The sequence below is a fragment of the Dermacentor silvarum genome, chromosome 4 (genome assembly GCF_013339745.2).
Source record: "Dermacentor silvarum isolate Dsil-2018 chromosome 4, BIME_Dsil_1.4, whole genome shotgun sequence".
Lineage (NCBI taxonomy): Eukaryota > Metazoa > Arthropoda > Arachnida > Ixodida > Ixodidae > Dermacentor > Dermacentor silvarum.
The window spans coordinates 233,265,985-233,273,540 of NC_051157.2; the positions used below are offsets into that span (position 1 = coordinate 233,265,985).

The following is a 7,556-nucleotide window of genomic DNA, read 5'->3' on the forward strand; positions in this document are numbered from 1 at the left end:
GGAGGCTCCATCCCGGGCGCGCAACGGCGGAGACGGGCCTGGCACCCACTCTGGGACAAGCCCCTGTCAGGGGGACTTGCACCGTCGCAAACACCCGAGAACGTCGCCTCCCATACACCACATTTCCCGACCGCCTGCAAGGACGGGGGATTCGGTGCTGGGCTCGGTCCCGTTTCGCTCGCAGCTACTCGGGGAATCCCTGTTGGTTTCTTTTCCTCCGCTTAGTGATATGCTTAAATTCAGCGGGTTGTCTCGCCTGATCTGAGGTCGACAAACGGATACATCGCTTTCGCCCATTCCAGCGTGCTGGAAAGGACTCGACACGTTCGAAAGCCCAGCGCGAACCGAGTGCGACGCCCTACCACGTCCTTCGCCCAACACGGAGCTACTTATAGACGAGGCTGGCAGGCGGTTTACAAACCGCCTGCGCGCGTGCGGCGCACGAGCAGTTGCGTGGCAAACGACCGTGTCTGCAGCCCAAAACACCGCCGAGGCATGCCGCCCACGCAGCGCGCCGCTTCAGCGGGCGCCGCAGGACGGACTCGTAGCCTGGCAGAGGGCATCGTCTCGTGTGGCGTCGCCCCTGCCCCAACTGGAGTGGCCCAGTCTTTTCGGGGCAGAGACTGCGAAGCACTTGGACCGACGGCGGACTACGACGGAACGCTTCAGCCCCGCCAACGGGCAAACCCACGCTTTCGAAGGAGACATTTTCCGCTTCGCGGCGACTATTCCGTCGTGCAGTTTTCTTCGCGCTCGCAGACGGCGCACTCGCGTAACCGCATCACTACCGCTTCGGGGCGCACCCTTGTCCTCCCCGTTCCGCGCAAGAATTTTTTCCGATTCCTATTCCTGCGACGAAACCCAGACTAGGGCGCCTGCACCCGTGCGGTGACGCGGACGAGTGACCTTTTTGCAAGAGCTCGACGTACTCCGAAGGCAAACAACGCAACGTGCGATCACGCTCGCTTAGCGCACGGCGCGGGAATCGGCCGGCATTTGCTTCCCGCGTTTGTCCGTGCACGCAAGCTTCCGACTCTCTCGCAAACGTGCGCGCTACTGCTGTCGCAACAGACGTTTGCGCCTCGCGATTCAGACCGCACTTTCCCTGCAGGTGTCCGACTCCATCCTGCGGCGGTCTCTTCGGAGGCGCGCACTAGCCGCGCTGCAGTAGTACAATGCCTCGTTTCCGTCTCTGCGAAGTTTTGGCACAACAGTTCAGTTCGCCACCGTCTCCCTCACGTGAGGCCGCTGGCGCGTGGCTTCAGCACTCAACGTACTGTCCGTGATGCCGACGCGGTCAAAACGAGTCGACGGACGCACGTTCCCTTGTGCGCCGAAGGCTCTCTTGATATGTGATCCGACCCTCAGACAGACGAAGCCAAGGGAAGACCCAAGGCCGCAATGTGCGTTCAAAGAATCAGTGCTCAGTGTGTCCTGCAATTCACACCAAGTCTCGCAGCTGGCTGCGTTCTTCATCGACCCGAGAACCGAGTGATCCACCGCTTAGAGTCGTGAAAAGTAGTTTGTTCAATTCCGTACAGTACAACCAGGGTTTTAGGCACGTGGCGTCTCCCTGTGTGTGGTTTCGAAGGGCACCTTTCTGCGCGCGCTCCTCGAGTCTGCGCGCTCTTTCGACAGCCGCGTCTCAGACAGCTGGTAGCATATAGGCGCACCACACCCTGCTACTTGCGTGTTGCGTTTCCAGCTAAACCCCGCGAGCCTTTGTGTGCACGTAAGCCTCCACTCTGTATGCACCAGGATCAGATGTAGGACCAAGATGCAGTGGAGCCGCTCACGGCTACACACCCGCGGGGGCGTGGCTCCCCTTACCACGTCTTTTTCTTTTTTGCGAGCACTCGAAGCCGGTTTTCCCTGCCAACCACCCACCGGACCCGTGTGCTACGTGTGCACGTTCACATTGCTCCACGAAAATTGGAAAAAAGCCGCAAGGCCATGAGGGGGCACGAGCAGCTGTGGAGTCTTTCACGGCGACACGGCCACGGGTGGGGTCTCGCCCCCATCGACGTGTCTCGCTTTTAGTCATCAGAAGGGTACTCAAATTGACCACAATGTCCCTAACACACAAACACGCTTTCGCATCGGCGGATTGCCGCAGCACACCCGCTGCTGATCCGACAGTCTACTTGAGACGACGGACAAGAGCCCGGCGCGCGTACTCGCGCGGCTCTCCAAAACCACTCGGCCAGTGCCAGGGACAGCTTTCGGCGCCGGAGCCGCAACAATTCTACTCGAGGCGGAAGACGAAGCCAGCAAGAGCCTGGCCGCAAGTGCGTTCAAGTTTCGAGACTTCAGTCCCTCGTCTGTCCGTAAATCCTCTTTCGACGTGCGGCGCCTTCCCAAAGCGCACAAGTCCGTTAACCGCGGAACGCGTCCGACGTAGCAAAGCCGCGTTTCCTCTCGTACTTCGCAGCAGCGCCGCCTTTCCCTCGGCGGCGGGCGAATAGCCTGCCAACGTCGTCGCATTCAACCGCGATCTCGACATCTCGCGCGTCACGAGCAGGAGCCGACCGGCAGCCTCCGGCCCTGTCGGGCTCGGTGGCACTTGCCGCGGAGGACGGGAGGGCGTTATGGGCCACGGTTCCTATTGTACTTGGCAGCCACACCCTCGTACCGCCAGTTCCATGACCGACCGAATGCCGCGCCGTTCCTTCAGTACTTGGGCAGCAACATAGTCGGGTCGTTACTCCATACTCGCCGCAGGAAGCGACCGGCAGCCGCCAGCCTTTTCAGACTCGGCGGCGTTTGCCGCGGAGGACGGGAGAGCGCTTGCACCGCAGTTCCAACTATGAATGATGGATGGCAGGCAGCTTTAGCTCTCGACCGCCAGTTCCTTGACCGACCTCTACCGTTCCTCTCGTACTGGGCAAAGCTTTGTCGGGTCGTCTTACTCCCATTCCGCGCATGAGCGTCGAGGCGGACTGAAAGCCCACCCATGAAAGTGCGTTACGCCGTTTGTACCCACGGGCGCGGCCAAGCCAACCGTCCAAGGTTGCAGCCGCCGCCCGCTGGGCGCAACAAATTGGGCACGGGGCGCCCCTCAGAATTCAGGCAGTCCCCGCGCATGTTCGGGTATAGCCGTCCCCGCGTCCAAGCGGGGACAGCGGCGGAAAGCGTCGGGCGCAGCGAGCCGCTCCACCCACACGGGGCAGAAACGATCGTCACCCTTCACAGTCCGGTAATGATCCTTCCGCAGGTTCACCTACGGAAACCTTGTTACGACTTTTACTTCCTCTAAATGATCAAGTTTGGTCATCTTTCCAACAGACCGGCGCAACCGAAAGGCCGCGCCGGACATCGGTCCGAAGACCTCACTAAATCATTCAATCGGTAGTAGCGACGGGCGGTGTGTACAAAGGGCAGGGACGTAATCAACGCGAGCTTATGACTCGCGCTTACTGGGAATTCCTCGTTCAAGGGGAACAATTGCAAGCCCCTATCCCAATCACGAAAGAAGTTCCACGGGTTACCCAGTCTTTTCAGACAGGGATAAAGACACGCTGCTTCCTTCAGTGTAGCGCGCGTGCGGCCCCGGACATCTAAGGGCATCACAGACCTGTTATTGCTCTGTTTCGTGCGGCTAGGAGCCGCTTGTCCCTCTAAGAAGGTTGTAAGGTGCTGGGAACCCCGCACCTATTTAATAGGCTAGAGTCTCGTTCGTTATCGGAATTAACCAGACAAATCGCTCCACCAACTAAGAACGGCCATGCACCACCATCCACCGAATCAAGAAAGAGCTCTCAATCTGTCAATCCTCCCAGTGTCCGGGCCGGGTAAGTTTTCCCGTGTTGAGTCAAATTAAGCCGCAGGCTCCACTCCTGGTGGTGCCCTTCCGTCAATTCCTTTAAGTTTCAGCTTTGCAACCATACTTCCCCCGGAACCCAAATACTTTGGTTTCCCGGAAGCTGCCCGCCGAGTCATTTGAGTAACTCAGGCGGATCGCTGGTTGGCATCGTTTATGGTCAGAACTAGGGCGGTATCTGATCGCCTTCGAACCTCTGACTTTCGTTCTTGATCAAAGAAAACATTCTTGGCAAATGCTTTCGCAGTAGTTCGTCTTGCGACGGTCCAAGAATTTCACCTCTAGCGCCGCAATACGAATGCCCCCGTCTGTCCCTCTTAATCATTACCTCGTATTCCAAAAACCAACAGAACAGAAACGAGGTCTTGTTCTATTATTCCATGCAAGTTTATTCAGGCGACTCGCCTGCGTTGAGCACTCTAATTTTTTCAAAGTAAAAGCACCGGCCTTCTCGAGGCACACAATGAAGTGCACCAAGAAAGGACCGGCATGATGTTCAGTCCGAGCCGTCGCATCGGGTAGATGCACTACTCGTCTGGAACTGAGATCCAACTACGAGCTTTTTAACCGCAGCAGCTTTAGTATACGCTATTGGAGCTGGAATTACCGCGGCTGCTGGCACCAGACTTGCCCTCCAATTGATCCTCGTTAAAGGATTTAGAGTGTACTCATTTCAATTACGGGGCCTCAAAAGAGTCCCGTATTGTTATTTTTCGTCACTACCTCCCCGTGCCGGGAGTGGGTAATTTGCGCGCCTGCTGCCTTCCTTGGATGTGGTAGCCGTTTCTCAGGCTCCCTCTCCGGAATCGAACCCTGATTCTCCGTTACCCGTAACAACCATGGTAAGCAAGTAACCTACCATCGAAAGTTGATAAGGCAGACACTTGAAAGAAACGTCGCCGGCTCGTGGCCATGCGATCAGCACAAAGTTATCCAGAGTCACCACACAATACGGGCCGAAACCCGATCGATCTTGGTCTAATAAAAGCACCCGTCGCCCAAAGGGCTTCAGGCTCACTGCATGTATTAGCTCTAGAATTGCCACAGTTATCCAAGTAGGAAGAAACGATCTAAGGAACCATAACTGATTTAATGAGCCATTCGCGGTTTCGCCTTATTTCGGCATGTACTTAGACATGCATGGCTTAATCTTTGAGACAAGCATATGATTACTGGCAGGATCAACCAGGTAATCGTTCAACTGCGCGTCCAGCCATGCCGGACGCCGTTGTTGCGACGCCGAGGCCACCTTCAGGCGCCTCAGCACGCTTCGTTTTTGCAAAGCCCACCTCTTTGCACAGTCCGAGATGACGGCGTTCGAGCTCGCTACGGCGCCCTCCCCGCAGGGCTGGGTATCGCCACGCGGCAAGAAGCACGCACACTCTCGATAGATTCGTTGCGTCGACTCGGTCACGGCTTGCGGGATTTGCCATCAGCCCGCAGCACTGGTGGACCGATCGGCGCTTGCAACGTAGCCGAGACGGCAAAGCCGCCAAGCGACGGGTCACGCCCGCGCCTTCGGCGCTTTCTTATTTGACTCGTCCGAGGACGATGCGGAACACACCTCGATATCGTGGATACGGCGTCGTCCGACAACCAGCCCCTAACGCATCAAGCGGATGAGGCTGCAGACGATTGCCGAGGGATCCACGGGAGAGGCTCCGGGGACACGCTTGACGGGCACGGAGCCCGCCGCATATCAGACACCCAGGTCGCACGCACTCGGGGGGCGACTGCACTCCAACCCCCATATAATAGCAGCGATAAGTACCCAGACCTCCATGGGGCCGTACTCGTGGCATTTTCGACGGGGATTTGGCGGAAATCGTGCCGCACCTTGACGAACTTTGAAAGTTTACGTCGGCTGCACAGGGCCGAAGTCGTGAAAACCAACACCGCGCAAGAGGGTCGTGATCGTCAATGTTTCGCCAGCGGCGAGTACGGCTTCGCGAATATTCACGTGCCTGAACCACCGCGCATCCTGTGCTGACTTTCACGGCGAACGAGCTTTCCGCTGCCGCACTTTCTCTGCAAACGTTGTGCCACGCACGGTGCTGTGCTCCATGACCGTTGTTTTGGACGGTGGCTTGCGTACTCGTCGGCGTATTTCCACCTCTCGCGTGCACCACGGTGCCCCAGCTCACCGATTCAAGGCAAACGTGCGAGCCGCTTTCGGTATTTCCACGGAAAAGTTGCGCTGAACGTCGCTTGCGCGCGCCGCCCCGGCTGACGAGCTTTCGGACTTTGTCTCTGCGAGCGGTCGCGTACTCGTCGGCGCAATTCCCGACGTCGCCGCAGTGCGTGAATCGCACAAAACGCACCCGGACACCACAAATTGAAAAGTGGTACGATGTCGGCCGGGGCCGCATACCTCTATATAATAGCAGCGATAAGTACCCAGACCTCCATGGGGCCGTACTCGTGGCCGCCGGCGGCAGTTAGCGCCGAAAGAAATTCCTCATTTTTGCTTTTCAAGCCGTGTTTCTGCCTCTCGCGTGCACCACGGTGCCCCAGCTCACCGATACAAGGCAAACGTGCGAGCCGCTTTCGGTATTTCCACGGAAAAGTTGCGCTGAACGTCGCTTGCGCGCGCCGCCCCGGCTGACGAGCTTTCGGACTTTGTCTCTGCGAGCGGTCGCGTACTCGTCGGCGCAATTCCCGACGTCGCCGCAGTGCGTGAATCGCACAAAACGCACCCGGACACCACAAATTGAAAAGTGGTACGATGTCGGCCGGGGCCGCATACCTCTATATAATAGCAGCGATAAGTACCCAGACCTCCATGGGGCCGTACTCGTGGCCGCCGGCGGCAGTTAGCGCCGAAAGAAATTCCTCATTTTTGCTTTTCAAGCCGTGTTTCCACCTCTCGCGTGCACCACGGTGCCCCAGCTCACCGATACAAGGCAAACGTGCGAGCCGCTTTCGGTATTTCCACGGAAAAGTTGCGCTGAACGTCGCTTGCGCGCGCCGCCCCGGCTGACGAGCTTTCGGACTTTGTCTCTGCGAGCGGTCGCGTACTCGTCGGCGCAATTCCCGACGTCGCCGCAGTGCGTGAATCGCACAAAACGCACCCGGACACCACAAATTGAAAAGTGGTACGATGTCGGCCGGGGCCGCATACCTCTATATAATAGCAGCGATAAGTACCCAGACCTCCATGGGGCCGTACTCGTGGCCGCCGGCGGCAGTTAGCGCCGAAAGAAATTCCTCATTTTTGCTTTTCAAGCCGTGTTTCCCCTCTCGCGTGCACCACGGTGCCCCAGCTCACCGATACAAGGCAAACGTGCGAGCCGCTTTCGGTATTTCCACGGAAAAGTTGCGCTGAACGTCGCTTGCGCGCGCCGCCCCGGCTGACGAGCTTTCGGACTTGTCTCTGCGAGCGGTCGCGTACTCGTCGGCGCAATTCCCGACGTCGCCGCAGTGGTGAATCGCACAAAACGAACCCGGCACACAAATTGAAAAGTGGTACGATGTCGGCGGGGCCCCCGCATAACTCATATAATAGCACGATAAGTACCAGACCTCCATGGGGCCGTACTCGTGGCCGCCGGCGGCTTAGCGCCGAAAGAAATTCCTCATTTTTCTTTTCAAGCCGTCTTTCACCTCTCGCGTGCACCACGGTGCCCCAGCTCACCGATACAAGCAAACGTGCGAGCCGCTTTCGGTATTTCCACGGAAAAGTTGCGCTGAACGTCGCTTGCGCGCGCCGCCCCGGCTGACGAGCTTTCGGACTTTT

General features: G+C 58.0%; 2 non-coding genes across 2 annotated transcripts; both read right to left on the reverse strand.

Annotated features, from left to right (window-relative positions):
- Positions 1–1,358: 1,358 nt before the first annotated feature.
- LOC119451096 (5.8S ribosomal RNA) lies at positions 1,359–1,511 on the reverse strand. The gene has a single exon (XR_005191666.1). It is a non-coding gene; the product is annotated as a 5.8S ribosomal RNA (ribosomal RNA).
- A 1,686-nt stretch (positions 1,512–3,197) lies between these two features.
- LOC119451228 (small subunit ribosomal RNA) lies at positions 3,198–5,012 on the reverse strand. Its single transcript, XR_005191753.1, has one exon. It is a non-coding gene; the product is annotated as a small subunit ribosomal RNA (ribosomal RNA).
- Positions 5,013–7,556: the final 2,544 nt, after the last annotated feature.